The following is a 17,889-nucleotide window of genomic DNA, read 5'->3' on the forward strand; positions in this document are numbered from 1 at the left end:
TCTTCAACAAATCTTTTGTTTCTGAATAGTAAATATAACTTTCAAGTTCCGCCAGATGATTACTAATGATCACCAGCAGTGTAAAGGTTACCTAGAAGTTAAAAATAATAATATTCTAGAGTACTAATAATTATATTTATCATAGTACACTATGTAAAAAGTAAAGTACAGTAGATTTTTGTCATTTTAGCATGCCTAGAGTGTTGGCAACTGCTAGTAGTCCTTTATTTAATTTATGTATCACTGTCAATTTGCTTAGTTTCTTTCGTTACATATTCTAAAATAGGATTAAGACTTCTATTAAACTGAGTTTTACTATGCATAAACTCATTATAGATACCAGGACTAAATTTAGTATATACGCCAGACGCGCTTTTCGTCTACAAAAGACTCTTCAGTGACGCTCGAATCCAAAAAAGTTAAAAGGCCAAATAAAGTACGAAGTTGAAGAGCATTTAGGACAAAAATTCCTAAACGTTTTGCCAAATACAGCTAAGGTAATCTATGCCTGAGGTAGAAAAGCCTTAGTTTTTGAAAAAAATCAAAAATGTGTAAAACAGTAAATCTATAAAAAAATAAATCTCCACCAGCAGTGGCATCGACCCAGTGGTTGTAAATAAACTCATCATACATGTAGATACCAGGACTAAATTTAGTATAAACGCCAGACGCGCGTTTCGTCTACAAAAGACTCATAAGTGACGCTCGAATCGAAAAAAAGTTAAAAAGCCAAATAAAGTACGAAGTTGAAGAACATTGTGGACCAAAATTCCTAAACGTTTTGCCAAATACAGCTAAGGTAATCTATGCCTGAGGTAGAAAGGCATTAGTTTTTGAAAAAAATCGAAAATTTGTAAACAGTAAATAAAATTTTATAAATATAACCATATCAATGACAATTCATGTCAGCACAAAAAGCGCTGACTACTGGGCTTGTGATACCCTCGAGGAAATAAATTTCCACCAGCAGTGGCATCGACCCAGTGGTTGTGAATAAATTCATCATGATAGATACCAGGACTAAATTTAGTATATACGCCAGACGTATTGCTATATTTGTTTTTTTTTCTACATTGGCTAAAGGTATAGGGGGATGGTTTAGATCTCACAAAACATGTTTAACCCCGCCAAATACTAACGCCTGTACCTATTCAGGAGCCTAGCCTTTGTTAATCTTGTTTTTTTTTTTTATTTTAGTTCATTTATAACTATGTTTTGGAGATTAGTTGGATGTCCATTTTCACTGAGGTAGTACACAATTTTATATGGGGATAGTAGAGGACCACCTCTGGGTGCTGGATTTTTTTCCCGCCGCGTTGAAGACCAATTGCTGGTCTTTGTGTGTCTGCACATTGGTCGGATTGTTGTCTCTTTGAATTATTCCCCATTTCCATTCACAATTTGATACCTTATTAAATTCAACCCAGGAATAGGTACAGAATATATAAACTTTTTTCAAGGGCAAAGTAAGTGTAAGATTTATGATGAAAGAATAAAATACACACATAATTGACAATTGAAAAAGGGAATGTGTCAAAGAGACAACAATTTGATCAAAGAGCAAAAAACAGCCAAACGCCAGTAATGGGTGTTGAAAGTAAGAAAATCTAGCCCCACATGGAGCTTGGGCTGGCCCTTTTATAAAATGTATACTATATAAAAAAGAAGATGTGGTAGGATTGCCAATGAGACAACTGTCCACAAGAAACCAAAATGACACAATAATTAACAACTATAGTTACATGTAACCGTACGGCCTTCAACCATGAGCAAAGACCATACCGCATAGTCAGCTATAAAAGGCCCCGATAAGGCAATGTAAAACAATTCAAACGAGAAAACTAACGGCCTTATTTATATAAAACAATAAACGAAAAACAAATATGTAACACATAAACAAACGACAATCACTGAATTACAAGCTCCTGATTTGGGACAGGCACATACATAAATAACCTGGGACAGTGGTATAACAGTACAACAAAAAAGCTTAACTCATCAGATGGACAAAAATACCAGTGGACGCGGCCGTTTAGTTCAGCAAAAGGGTCACAATAAACTCCAAAACATAAATGAACCAAAATTATAAAAAAAAACACCTTACAAGACTAATAAAGGCAGAAGTATGGAACGCCATAGCTGTCTTATGTGTCTTTTTTATTGCTTTTCTATTATAAGATGATGCTTTTCTATTATAAGATGGTGCTTTTCTATTATAAGATGGTGTTTTTCTATTATAAGATGGTGCTTTTCTATTATAAGATGGTGGTTTTCTATTATAAGATGGTGGTTTTCTATTATAAGAAGGTGCTTTTCTATTATAAGATGGTGCTTTTCTATTATAAGGTGGTTTTCTATTATAAGGTGCTTTTCTATTATAAGGTGCTTATTTATTATAAGGTGGTTTTCTATTATATGGTGCTTTTCTATTATAAGGTGCTTTTCTATTATAAGGTGCTTTTTTATTATAAGGTGGTTTTCTATTATAAGGTGCTTTTCTATTATAAGGTGCTTTTCTATTATAAGGTGTTTTTCTATTATAAGGTGCTTTTCTATTATAAGGTGCTTTTTTATTTACCCCCAGGGGTATAAATGTGCATTTCATTAATAAATAAATAAAATAAAATAAATTAATAAAAACTTTGAGCTCAAAATATTGACTTGAGTAAGTTCACCAGCACACTAGAAGACCTGGGGTGGTGTTCTCGAAGCTATCTTAGGATTAGGACGTGTCCTAAGTCTATCTTATGACAAGTCTTTGTCCTAAGTCGTGTTCTCGAAGCTCTCTTAACTTATGATATATCTCATTTTTCGTCCTAACTTTAGGACACCCAACAAGGTGTCTTAAGAGCATCCTATCTTCATCCTAGTGTAATAAAGTTTGGATTTCGCTTTTTGCTCATTATTTTACGTGAAAATTAACATGAAATGAAACGCACCATCGGTTATTAACTCGTATATAAAGAAAAGGTGCATGATTTTAAACTTTGAACTTCGTGTTTCACGATACGATTATACTAAAAATTTAATTCTCTTTTCAAAACAAATTGTTTTCAATTTTAAATAACAATCTTTTTTTATATAATTACATTGGGAATTATGCAATTTATTCTGTACATGTTATCATAAAATTCGTAAACAATTTTCTTAAATATTTTCGTCATTAATAAATGTTTTATCAACACATATCTTTAACGATTTGAAATTTCGACTTAGGATATGTTTAGGACGTCCTAAAATAAGATTCGTCTGAGATAGCTTCGAGACACAACTTAAGAGTGTCCTAAGTTGATCTTAAGTCCGTCCTAAAATTGGTCTTATCTATGACTTAGGACGAATCTTAGGATACTTTCGAGAACACCACCCCTGATATATAAAATATTTATTACATGTATTTAATTAGATTACTATCTAATTTTGACACCTGTCGTAATCACCAATCAAGCAAATAATCATGTCATTTAAGTTTTCACACCTGAGACATCAAATACATTTAATTGAATTAACTTATATAATCGATATGGGGACTTACTGAACATAGACTCATTAATAACGTACAAAATAGGGCTAGTAAAATATTCCTTGGAGTGACTAAATTAACTAGCAATACGGCAGTACAGGGTGATTTAGGATGGCTGTCATGTCATGCTAAACAAAGACTGGAAGTTTTGAGATTCTTTTATAAACTTGAAAATTCAGATAATTCTCGTACTTTCTATAAGATACATTTATGGTCGAAACGAAAACGTAGATCCTGGAACTGTAATGTGATTAAGTTATTTCGCAACATGTCTGTAGAACACTTAATGCAGCCCGGAATTAGCAAAGAACTATTTTTTAAAGTGATTAAAAGTAAATTACGAATACTAGACGAACAGTTGTGGTTTACCAAACTTTGGAATGACAATTCGAATGTGAATGGAAACAAATTGAGGCTATATAGACGTTATAAGAAGGACCTTCAACCTGAACACTATGTTACTAACGCAATGCCACGCCACTTACGAAGTAATTTATGTAAACTTAGATGTGGAACTTTACCTCTGTCTGTCGAGACGGGTCGTTATACGAAACCACCAATACCGTTAGGAGAAAGAATTTGTCCATTTTGTAATAATGCTGTAGAAGATGAAATACACCTTTTGATTAATTGTGATATTTACAGTGACTTAAGGTTTAATTTGTTTCACAGAGCTATGGTCATGGATAATTCTTTTTGTACAAAGTCAGATTTTAATCAATTTGTATTTTTAATTCAAAATGCTGAATTACAATACGAGTTATCTATCTTGGTGCATAATATGATAAGAAGACGTCGCGCTCTGAAAAGTAATATACAGTCTTAATTGTATATTTTCGTAAAAGTCAAAGTTATATTTAATTTATTTATTTTTTAATTCATGATTGTATATTTCTGTAAAAGTCAAAGTAACAGTTATTTTTTAATTTATTATTTTTTTTTTTTTTTTTTTTTTTTTTAATTCATTTCAATCATATTCTTTTATTGACTATTTTACTGAGAGGGTTTTAATAAAACAAGATTACTTCGTTTTATTCTTCGCAATCTGTTTGTATAACCTCTTTAAAATATATTCTTTTATCACATATCATTTATTTATTTTTTACGTCATACTTAATTTTGTCATATCTATTTTTAAAAGATATGTTTTTTGGGTTTTTTTTTTTTTTAACTACTTATGTTAATATTTTTTATTTTTTTTATGATGTGTAATATCCGGATAATTTTAAACATTTTTAACATTTTATTAAGTTTTTATTTTGTATTTGTTAAATAGATATATATTTGTATATATAGTGTCTCATAAGCCTTTCTAGGCTGGGTATTTGTCTTATTTTATTATTGTGCAATGTATATTATATAAACTGTATAAACAATATGTAGACAAGTATGTGACACTTTAATAAAATAAATTATTATTATTATTATTATATAATCAGATGGCAATCAGAATCCAAACAAAGATTACAGTGAAATGAACTTTTTATTAAAGAATACAAAACTGGCTCTCTCTTTTTTTAAAGATAAAACTAGATAGCTGACATGGATTAAATTAAAGTGAGACCACCAATCTGCCGGTATCAAATCATTTGAAAAAACAACAACAATGTATTTCAATATGACCTTTAACATCGAAGGAGTAAACTTGCATTCAATCGTGTTCAGACACTTTACAATAGAAAATAAAGGACGGGCATCGAACACAAAGTTACTCTTGTATAATACTGCACTTTCACTAACTAGTCTGTCACTATATTTAAATTTAAAAGTGAGGCAAAATATATTCATCATTCGGTGAGGGGTCTGGCGGTCGCTCAAGACCCCCAGAAGCCTTGAAAAAATACGTAAAATCGTGCATCCCGAGAGCTTCTCGGACTCTTAGGAGGCACATTATTTAAATGTCCTTTCCCTTGGAACATCAGTCTCCAAAAGCAACAAAACATCAGCCAAGTTGAAAACACCAGCCAAGTTAAAAATACCTCAGTCAAAACAGAAAGGTATTATAAACACCGAAATCTACTAAGATTGAGGTATGCTGATAATGGCAGTCAAGATCATCAGATACTTCTTACTGACAGTCAACCTTCTGTGAAGAAAGAAAATCCTGTTAATACATTTAAAGCCAAAGACCTAAAATACAATTATAGATGTGCGAATCTCTTCATGTATCATATATGTCTCTGTTAAACACATCGGCGAATGTGAATTTAGTCCGGTCAACTTTTTTAGCAGAAAAATATTTTTTTTTACTATAAATTTATATTTTCGTATAATTTGTTTTTAAATCTCACAGATTCCTGAATTACTTGGACAAATATTGTCAGAGATATTAACCCTTGTTGACGTCAGAAAAACAAATTATTGTTTCTTCATAAAACTATTTCTGGAGATATTCCTAATTATATTGCTGCTGATATCTTGTCATATACAAACACTAATGACCAGTATGGTCTGAGAAAAAAAAGGGAATTTAAAACTCCTCAGTGTCGAACCACAGCCTATAAAAACAGTTTTATTCCACATACTCTTGAAAAGTGGAATTCCCTTGATGGAGAAGTTAAAAATATTTTAAGCTTCACAGGATTTAAAAGAAAACTGAAAGAGGACATAAGTCCTTGTCCTGTTTTCTTTTCCACTGGTTCACGTAAAGTTAATATAATCCACTGCCAATTAAGAAATGAGGCTAGTGATCTAAAAGATCATCTCTTCTGTGATCATTTGTCGGACAGCTCTATGTGTGCATGTGGAGATCCAGTAGAAGATAATATTCATGTCTTTTATGTTTGCCCATTTTTACATTTATCAGAGATATGAGCTCTTTCAAAAAATAAGTAACTTTGAAAATGTCAATCTTGATGTCCTACTACAGGGTTGCTCAGATTTAAATATTGACGAAACACAGAGATATTTACATATTATGTACAACAATATATTCATGAAACTGGAAGATTTTATAATAATTCATGTTATATATACTGTTTAGAAACCAGCCTATAACCACAGTGTACCACTCTTTAGTCTTAATTACAGACAAACCTAACTTTTAACACAAAAAACAACCAATTGTGTTTAGCATCTTTTTGCAAATAAATTTATATATATTTTATTTTATTTTTTGTATTAGTAATTATATTTTCAAAAATCAAGAAATTAATAGTCATGTAATAAGATGGTACACTAAATTATTTATGTATTAACGTCACGCACGATGTTCCTACAACCCCTATGATTTAAAACAGAATCTTTGAAATTTCCTCCGCAAAACAAAATAAAATGTTAATTAACGCTTACCACTATAAAAACTAATTCAGTATATGTGTTCCTTTATGTTCTTATAGCTCTTGGTCATATGCTTAGTAATATCTAGTTTATTTGAGGAGTAAAACAACAAAGCTATAAGAAAAAAACGGATGTCCAACGTTACATTTTTTAACAACTGTTTTATCTCTTATGTATAGTGATCCTATTTCTTATTCTCTGATCTTCCCAAAACTTGACAGAAGCCACGAAGTGTGTCAGTTCTTGGTTAAATTGAAGCCGTTCTTTTGTCGAATTTTGTTTGACTCGGTGGCTCCATATTAAGCTGGGATAAGAAAAATGTCCAATGACGTTTTTCGTTGACTTAACGGCTAAAAGGCGGTTTTATAAGTAGACATAGCTAAAAATGTCTAACAAATGTGAGATAATTATAACATCTCCCGAAAGAACAAACATTTGCCTCATTGTTCGTGAGTTTAAAAATAGTAGATTTTATAAAACCATCTCTACACAGTCGTTTTTCAAGCGGTAGCCATTTTGTCCAAGTTGATATTTCATTTGTTCAAGCAATTAATGCGGGTTTGTTATCTGATATTTCAATAAGTATTTTATAATTTACCAAAGCAAAATTTAGATAAACAAAAAGAACATAAAGTCTAGATTCTTTTTTTATTAACTGCATGTTTGGGTCTTACAGGAATAAAATGCTACGAAACATAACAAAACGGTAGCCATTTTGTCCCAACGTCGAAAAACGTCGAAAAAAACAAACAAACGCTTTTTTTTTCGACGTTACATGTGAAAAAATTGTTCTATTGTACATTCCCGATACTTAAAACGAATCGTTTGGTGAAATTTAAAAAATAATTGCTGGTTGTCGAAAAAACCCACGGTGCATGTTGTGCATGAAACGGAGGTAACTGAAAGACTTATCGGAAACAGCGACAAAAACAGTTTCATTGAATTGATGCAACCCCGTATTATTATACGGACGATTCAGGAGAAGATTAATACATTTTGAAAGAAAGCAACTTCAATTGACTGGGAAAATATTTTCAAGATCGGGTTATGATAATTTATTTAATGGTTGTATTGCGACAAGTTATGTGTCAAGCAATTTTTTAATACAGATCAATTCAAATTAATCAAGAGTAAATATGTTTTTATTGACGTGCAGAGTGTCGGATATATAAATATATATTTGTATAAGGGTTGAATCAAGATATAAAAAATTTACATGACATATGATATTCACCATGCAATCTTAGCAGTCTGCGAGTGAAGTTTTGTTATAATTCATTTATTGAACACCGTTTACTTCTGTCCCATTTTCCCTTCCTTCAAGTTCATTACTTACGACAATACAACATTTTAAGGTTAATTATGGGTAAAAATTATTTAATCGATTTCCACAACTTGATATAAATAAATTCATGGTAAATAGAAAAAGTCACATCACAAATTTAATAGAGACAGATTTAGAATCAACCAACTACACGAAAAAAGCAAATGAAACTTGCAAATTGAATAAACGTGCGTCAAAAGTTTCAGAAAACTCTCTTTGACGTCGTGGTGGTGTAACGTCTTGTTGTAGGAACATCGTGCACAACGTTATTGCAAAAAAGGGCCAATGAATTCTTTTTATTCATATAAATAGAACAACTTTGTTGCAGTGAGCTTGTGAATTTGAGTAAAAATCACTTTATATACTTGATTCCTAACCAACACTTATTATTTTGGTATAAAATTCGACATCACCTTCAGTAGGTCTTGCTTTAACTTTGTTAACATAGTTATTTATATATAATGTATACACAAAAAATACTTCAAGAAGTGGAGGAACTGCCTCCCTGACTCACTGCAACAACGTATGATCTATTAACTTACCAGAAAATTATATACTATCATGCATGTTATTCAATCCATCTTGTATGGGAAAGGATTTGTATAGGCACTGCCTTTTGTCCAATCCCTTTGTTTAAATGTACATTTGATATTTGAACAATAAAATATTTTAAATTGAATTGAACAAGTTGAATATATGTACAGCGTATAACGACGAGTGTGAATACCGTCCGGTCAACTTTATTTGCTCAAAAATATTTGTTTTCACTTATTTGCCTTGATTTTCATAAAATATATTTTAATATCTTTAAGGTCTGCAAATATTAAACCAATCTACCGAATAACAAAAAAGTTATGACTATTTATATCTCGTCCGGTCAACCGTCCTGTCACTATCCGGGCAATCGTCCTGTCATTAGTGCTTCCCCACACTCCCGGTTAATCACGGGAACCACCATCACATAATAAAAAAGCACCTTATAATAGAAAAGCTCCTTATAATAGAAAAGCACCTTATAATAAAAAAGCACCTTATAATAGAAAAGCACCTTATAATAGAAAACCACCTTATAATAAAAAAGCACCTTATAATAGAAAAGCACCTTATAATAGAAAAGCACCTTATAATAAAAAAGCACCTTATAATAGAAAACCACCATCTTATAATAGAAAAGCACCGTCTTATAATAGAAAAGCACCATCTTATAATAGAAAACCACCTTCGTATAATAGAAAACCACCATCTTATAATAGAAAACCACCATCTTATAATAGAAAACCACCATCTTATAATAGAAAAGCACCATCTTATAATAGAAAACCATCATCTTATAATAGAAAAGCACCATCTTATAATTTAAAACCACCATCTTATAATAGAAAAGCAATAAAAAAGACACATAAGACAGCTATGGCGTTCCATACAAAAGGTTCAAGATCTTTATGTTACCATTCCATAGGATAGCCATTTGACAATTCGAATAATTTGGTTTTTCAAAGAGAAACACCATCGTTGTAGGACAAACTGCATGCCTGTCAATACACTTATGAAAATGGAATAAGCATAGAATGCCAAAGATCGGTCAATTCTTTTTATTTCTTCATAATAATAAACATTTCTTTAACCAAGCATTATGTGAGTATTCCATATGGCATTAAAAATTCACCTATGAAAAAATCATTGTATTAGAACAAAATTCTTTCTTGATCAATAACTTGTCATGTAAACAACCGGTTTATAACAAATATAAAGTCAATATCTTCACGCACGACTAAAAACTGATGATTTCAGTTAATTTTTCAAGTTAAAAGTTTTTCAAGTTTTCCCGATTACTTTGCACAAAATCATCAGACCAGAACATAATTTGAACTTGATCTATAACTTGTCAAGATAAACCTTTATACTAATTTTCAAATCAATAACTTCATGCAAAAGACCGGAAAACTGATTGAGTGAATTTTTTAACTTCAAGGACCATAAGTCTGCCCAAAATAATCAATCAGTAACAAAATAGAATCTTGAAGTATGACTTGTCATGATAAAACTATAAACTAATTATCAAATTAATATCTTCAAACATGACCAAAAAAAGGCGAAAAACTGATTATTTTAGTGCAGTTTCAAATCCATAACTCTGAACTGTGAAATGATATGATTAAAAAAACTGAACTCAAAGGAAAATTCAAAACGGAAAGTCCCTTATATCAAACATTGTGTCAAATGGCAAAATCATACAACAAAACACATCAAACGAATTGACAACAACTGTCATATTCCTAACATGGTACAAACATTCTCAAATGTAGAAAATGGTGGATTGAACCAGTGGTTTTAGATAATTTTGTTCATTTTCAAAAACTCAAAAAATGTATGCAACAATTTCTGAATTTACAGTTTGTTAAATTTTGAATAATTGTAAGAATTGGTTAACAAAACCAATCGTTCAATTTAAAAATGAAATTAATTCCTGAATTATGGGACTTTTGCTGTCAGATAGATAAAAGGACAAGCACTAACTCTAATATTCCTTGGATCAAAATACTACAAACTTAACACTGTTTTATGAATAGGCAATTGAGATTAGCTCCAAAGTTTAAAAAAATGTCTGTTTTTTTATTCCAAAGTTAAGGGACATAACAGTAATATTTTACCTACTAGTATCAACAAGCATGCTTTTCACAGAGCTTTCTGATCCTAAGTATCTAAGTTAAATGTATTCATGCAACAAATTCAATATACACAATGAGGGATCTCTCATGACATGTACACAGCTGCTCATTAAGGAATACCAGTACTGTAGTTGAAGAATTGCCACCGTCAATTGTAGATTTGACGGTCGCAAATGCAGTTTTACTGGCGACGCGTAGCGGAGACAGTAAAACGGAGATTTGCGACCGTCAAATCAAAATTGACGGTGGCAACTCTTCAACTACAGTACTGTTATTCCGATTCTAATGCATTACAACAAGAAAAAATACGATAAAACTTGAAAAAATGTCTCAATTTGTCAAATAAAAAAAATCCGCGAAACTTCATGAATGATTTTGGCACAAAACGTCATGGCTAAACGTGACGTCATACAACGAAAACTTACAAACTGGAGGTTATTACGTTACCTGTACGCTTCAAATTCGGATAAAATTACATTAAAACGTCGAATTCGAGGTAGGTGTTGTTTTATTTTCAATTATATAGTAGTAATCGAACATTTGTTGATTCATCAATTCAAAATGGCGGGTCCCTCCTTAGTTACGCCTGGTCAACTGTGGATTTGACGGCAACTTTTAGCCAATGAAAAAAATTGTTACATCCAAATTGCATTAGAATTATCATTAATATGGTCAACTTTATTCCTGCAATCATTGTTAATTTGGTATTCTGAAAGTTTTAATGATGCAATTTTTATATCTACTGTAAAAATGTTGCCCATTTTCTCTATATTCTTTATATTTTAATATGATTATTAACTATTCTTTACTTTTTGCTTTTTCTCGTCAATTTTTGTTTTGTAGTATATGCTATTTAGGTTTTTTGATCAATACAAACAATAAACTGTGTGAGAATCACAATAATAAAAGTCGTATTCAGATAAGATTTCCGATGGTTTTGTTTGTAAAATGTATTTTGTGTATGTTTATATAATTTGTCACAAACTTATTGTTCAGAGCTTATAAATAAATATTTGAATTGAATTGAAATTGATATTACTGAAACATAAATCTGTATGCTGTCTTAATGCAGAAACTTCCATTTTTCCCATTCTTGAAAAATCACAATTTACATTCTATATTCTCAGCCTTGTTCAACATTAATTAGCTTACCTCTGTTCTGACTACAATCGTTCCGGGAAGATAGACCTTTTTATCTTCATAATTTTCAAACTTTTTATTAGATATATGCCATTGTTCACTATAAGTTCTCCTCCATGCTGGCCCAAAACTTTTTCACTGATTCTTTTACAGATCTCAGGTTTTACTCATCAGGACACGATGAAGGTGGCAAATGTAAATCATGTAAATAGTCAGACAAATTTGCTACCTACAAAAACAAAGAAACTCTCTTTATGAACATTTGCATTTCTTAAACATGTTGATAGCTAATTTTTCCTATATTTCACCTTAAGAAGAAATCGTTTGAACAAATAAAATAGTTTCAATAACACATCTTAATCCTGTTCAGATGCACAATGACAGAATATGCACAAAAATTTACAGCATAAGGTATGTTCTACCTTTGCATTTATTTTCAAGAGAAAAGTTTGACAGACTAACCATATAATTTTTTACACATTGTTTGTAGACAGAAAAAAATGGATACATAAATGAACAGGTGGACGGACAAAACAACTGGGGTACATTTGTGTAATTTAATAACACTAACAAAGCTGACAAATTCAGTAGGAATATAAACAAAGGCTAAAGGGAGATAACTCTAACTTAACCTAGTCACTTTTATTTAAATGTTTTTGAAATTTAACTATGGATACTAAAATTTCTTACTCCTACATTATATGTGATTCTGTCTAAATGGTACACAAATTATCCTTTTCTTTGTTACTTTCATGTTGTAAAAATACATGTGTACAGAATACACGAAAAATTATACTTCTGTTTATTTGTTGACAACATATTAAGAATGTTAACATTTTTTGTTCTTCATCTGACGGAAAATAAGCAAGAATTCTATGGATGTGGCAAGTGGACACTTTTTTTTTTAAAGACTTTGACCAATCATAAAATATGTTTTTTTTCTAATTTTACTTAATAATAATATGTTATTTTACTAAATTCCAATAAAAATCCAACCATCCGTATTAAATTAAATTGTGTATCTTCCATCCCAATCTACTGATAATTTATTTACAATCCATTACCAAAAATAGGCAAAATAAAAAAAATAATGTGTCTGAAATATACAAATGCAGGCAACTAAAGCTTTGCAATTTTCCAAGTTAAAAGGGGCATTTCCCATAAACTGTGAATTATAGATCACTGCCGGAATTCTACCTCTTTCTGTGTCTTGTTGTTTTTAACTCTGTACATGACTTTCATGAAATTTGGATGAGAGAAAATTCAAATAAAAAGTGCAGAAACTTAAAAATTAGCAATTTTCAAAATTATAGAGGGACATAACTCTGGAACAGGGATAGACATATTGCTCAAATATATATACACTCTCTGTGTGTGGTTATAAGCACTGTGTAAAAGTTTAATAAAATATGGATGAAGAAAACTTATGTGATAAAGCCAAAAAAAAAAATCATCTGTGTGTTGTAGTTCTTATCATTGTTTATGGGATTTATATAATTTAGTTGAGAAAACTTGTTAAATAGATATAAGAAGATGTTGTATGAGACAACTCATAATCCAAGTCCCAATTTGTAAAAGTAAACCATTGTAGATAAAACTATGGCCTTCAACATGGCACATGGAAAGAAAATTGGACAGATGGAATGAAAGATAGACAGAGGGGAAGGAGGAAGACCAAAAAATGGTCATGTCTGTAACAGTTAATGCCCCCATTGCCAACATCAGGAGCATAAAAAATTAAATTGACCCTGAATGTGTCAACAAATATTTAACCCAATTGACAATTCAACAGAATCACAATCCTGCTCCTGTAGTTTGTGATTATGTGATTACTTTGTCGTATTTATAGCAACTATTTGATTACTAGATAAAATATTTAATGATGATATGATAATTTAGAACTGTGTTTTGATTTTTTGATTATCGTGTTAAAAAAAATATATAACAATAAAATAACAAGTTAAATAACAATAATGCAATCATATTTTGGCAACAACAATTGTGATCATGTAATTACTTGGTCACCCCCATGAAGGGCCTTGATCACCAGCGCTTCTTGATTTTGGTGGACTTGGTAAGATTGATGATCGGAGCAAACGAGTTTTTTTCATTCAAACCTACCTTTACTATTGACAGAGCGGTTACAGCTTTATCTTTTGTAGGTTCAAAGTGATAAAGAAAATAGAAAATATCCCGCACCTTTAGCCAGGCAGAAAGTGAGACAGACTACCAGGAAACATCCGACGCAGTCTGAAGGATCGGAATCGAGCAGATTGATGAGACGGAATCAGATGAAGAGTCGGAGCAGGTTTACTATGTTATTGTGTCTGAGATGAGCCCACAGAGCAACAGTGACAATGATGCTACAAGTGTGGAAGTGGACCAGACAACAGAGACTCTCAATGCTACTGGTGACGGCCATGCTAGTGTTGAGGGAGGACAGGGCTCTGGTTTTGGAGGGGACGCTCTTCCTTTAGCTGAGATGAATGCTGGAGAACCAACCCCTGTAGTTGATGATGATAATGGTAGAGCGACGGGCCATGCGGATGAAAATGACACTTCCGATATGGTAGATGGCAGTGCACTGACTGACACGTCACTTGGACCGGCAGATGTACCCACAGAACAACCAACACCAACACCAACACCACCACGACAGAGACAACGACAACGTCGTATATTGCCAACACCACCACGACATTCACCAAATTCACCAGTTATCGACCCCAGAGATGATGCAGATCGCCAGCTTATATCAAGGACTACGTCACCACGTCAAAACAGGCCACAGCACAGTCGGACTGGTTGAGGAGAGTTAACTGGTTATTACATCAAGCAGAAAATGGTAGATTTAAAGGACAAGAGACAGAACTTTTCAGAAACATTATGAAGATTATGGAGAGTGACCTTTAGTGTTCCATCATGTCGAGGACGCCATGCTTTCTGGAGAGCGGAAGACAGTTCTAATGACATGGAAGTAATTTTTTCAATAGAGGGGAGGATGTAGCAGAGTGATTTTTCATGCTTCATATTAACTATGTAGTTTGCACTTTTGAAATTCTTGATTTATATTAAAAATCTACTTATCGAACTCTTATTGAGTCTTTATTTTAATTATTTCACTCTTGCAAATTATTTTTTACTAAAGGATATTTTTATTCTTTAAGACTTGATTTAGTATATAATTTACGTATTGAGTAATGTTACTCATACATATTCATGGGGGTTGAAATTGAACTCTTGTTTTGATTGGTTCTTAGTTATTGGCGGTTAAGTTGAGTTTTCCTTTGTGCACCTTGGGTAGAATTTACCTGGACACTGGTCAGTAAAAGATGTCCATTATTGACTCGGGTTATATTACATGTATATCAGAAACCAATATTCACAGATTGTATATTTACTATATTCAGCTTTATAGTTTTCCAGAAAATGACTAGTCAGTTGCACTTTCTTCTTTATTAACATTTTGATACGAATTAATAGATTTGGTTAACTTTTCTATTTTCGAGTAAATACTCTTCAGATTGCATGTTTATAACATCGGAATGAAAGATTTGAATGGGCGTATTTTTGGTAAAGAAGCTAGGTCATATATGTTTAAAGGAATGTAATATTTGCCGCTGATCATAGCGTATTTTTGCAATGTTTAGAGATATCGTAATAATAGTATTCAAAGACAAATTGAATACAATTGTCATGTGATTAGTATTTTATATAATTACGAAGAGTCCGTTCTTATTATAATTGTATTTAGGTTTTCAGGACTTTGATGTAGATTCTTAACTTTGTGCCAAGTTCCTTATTTACTAAAGAACTCACTCCACAAGTGGTAAGCGCATAATTTGTAGTTTTTGTATTTTTTTATACTATAGAAATGATGGTCAATAGTCATGGATTATTTCCATTGGCGCGTTTTTAGCAAATCATTGGTAGAATTTATATGTCGGTATTCAGACATAGTATGCTAATTTTTATTAAAAATGATTTTTTGGCAAACTAGGCGGTACTATAGAAAGCGGCATAACTCTTTGTCCTTTTAGGGTAGAAACGCAAATACCAAGTTATTCCTTCCCCTGATCATGTTATATGATCTCAGAAGGCGCTTCAGCTGTGTTAGAAGTGGCAGGAAATTTTGGAACTAAACGTTATACCCACCATCCCTCCCTGGATAGCTAATTCGGATTTTTTCATTATGTTTGAACCAATTTAAATTTAAATATTTTAATTTTACTTAACAATGGGTATTGTGTATTCATGTTTTATTTGGATAAACTATATGTTAGTGTTTATTTTCCAATGTAACACGATGCATCTCTGATGGGCGAATGTAACCCCATCTTTGATGGGATGGGTCAATAAGGTTTTGTCATTATAACCATAAATGTTGTTTATAAATATGATTTATTGATTTCATTATCCATGTTTTTCATTGTGTTGCATTGCTTCTTCGTCATTTTAATAATAAATGACAGTTTTCAATTCTTAAATATTTGTTTGCTTGTCATTCTTTCATCCCATCAAACAGAGCAAGCCTGTGTTGACAAAAAAAAAATACTTTTTGAATGTTGTAATATTTATTAAGTTAAATTGTAAACTTCTATGTACTTGGGAGAAGTAATTTGAAGATACATTTAATTATATTTGGTTGTAAACGCAATGAAACTGGTAACCGTTATATTTAAATGTCGGTCAGAGAAACCGGTTTTGACATGTGATGTACATTTCACTACACGATTGAATGAATGAACATTCCATAGTAAATGAGTATCTACTGTTTATAGTAACACTATTATATAAGAAATTGTTTAAACTGTATTAAAATTGTCTGTGATATAATATGTGTATTATATATTTTATATGTTACATGAACTATCATTAAATAATGTTTATAATTTTGTTATTTAAGAGTTTTTATTCTCTAGTAATAAAACCATCCGAACCTTAGAAAGTCTTTCGTTTATTTCAATTATATCGGAAGAGACCCCATTTCACACATGTACCATATATGTCATATATATATCACTACAGTACATTTATTAGTTCCGCTCCTGTCAGTTCATATTTATGCTTTACACATTGATCGCTATCCCATCTGAACCTCGACGTATCTTTAATATAATTATTTACACCCATGACTAAACTGATTAATTTTACTACTTGAAAAAATATGATATAATTCTGGTAATGACTCGTTTTCCCGCTCTCAAAACTTTATTCTCTTGTAAAACTAAAAGTTCGGAAAATGTCACATCTCGATCGAAAAAAAATAAGAAGATGTAGTGTGAGAGAATATATAAGTACCCCCCTAATATGTGAACTTTCCATATATGCTATTTTATCCAAAATGATACCCCAAAAAAAGTTTCTTCACAGAGGATAAAATATTACACAATGCAAGTTTCCAATGTAACTTTTTGTACATTCGAAACAAATATTGTGGACAATGTTTTGACATCTTTCACCAGTATGAAACTTCGAATCGGAACTTTTATTATCACGGTTCCCTATAACAGACATTCTGATTTCTTTCATGGTAGCAAAAAAGAAATACAAATACAAAATATTCATTACATGCGCGATATGTATATACAAAACATTGTCTATAATATACATGAATATTGGTTAGATTTTTGTAAAAGAAAATTCATTATAGATCAAAGTCCTGCCTTCAACATGGAGACTCGGGTCACACCTAATGTAGCAAGCTATAAAGAATTCCGAAAATAACTAGTGTAAAACCATTCAAGAGGGGGGGGGGGGGGCAAGGGGTTTAGCTGTTATGCTGTTATGGGGCATTTTAATTCTTTGTTATCTGTTATTCTGAAAATATATTTACTGTTAGCTGTTATTGTCTTATTCTTTGTTAGCTGGTATAGGACTATTATCTATTTTGTTATCTGTTATTGTGAGAATCTATTTGCTGTTAACTGTTATTGAAAATTGGAATGTTAGCATTT

The sequence above is a fragment of the Mytilus trossulus genome, chromosome 6 (assembly GCF_036588685.1).
Source record: "Mytilus trossulus isolate FHL-02 chromosome 6, PNRI_Mtr1.1.1.hap1, whole genome shotgun sequence".
NCBI lineage: Eukaryota > Metazoa > Mollusca > Bivalvia > Mytilida > Mytilidae > Mytilus > Mytilus trossulus.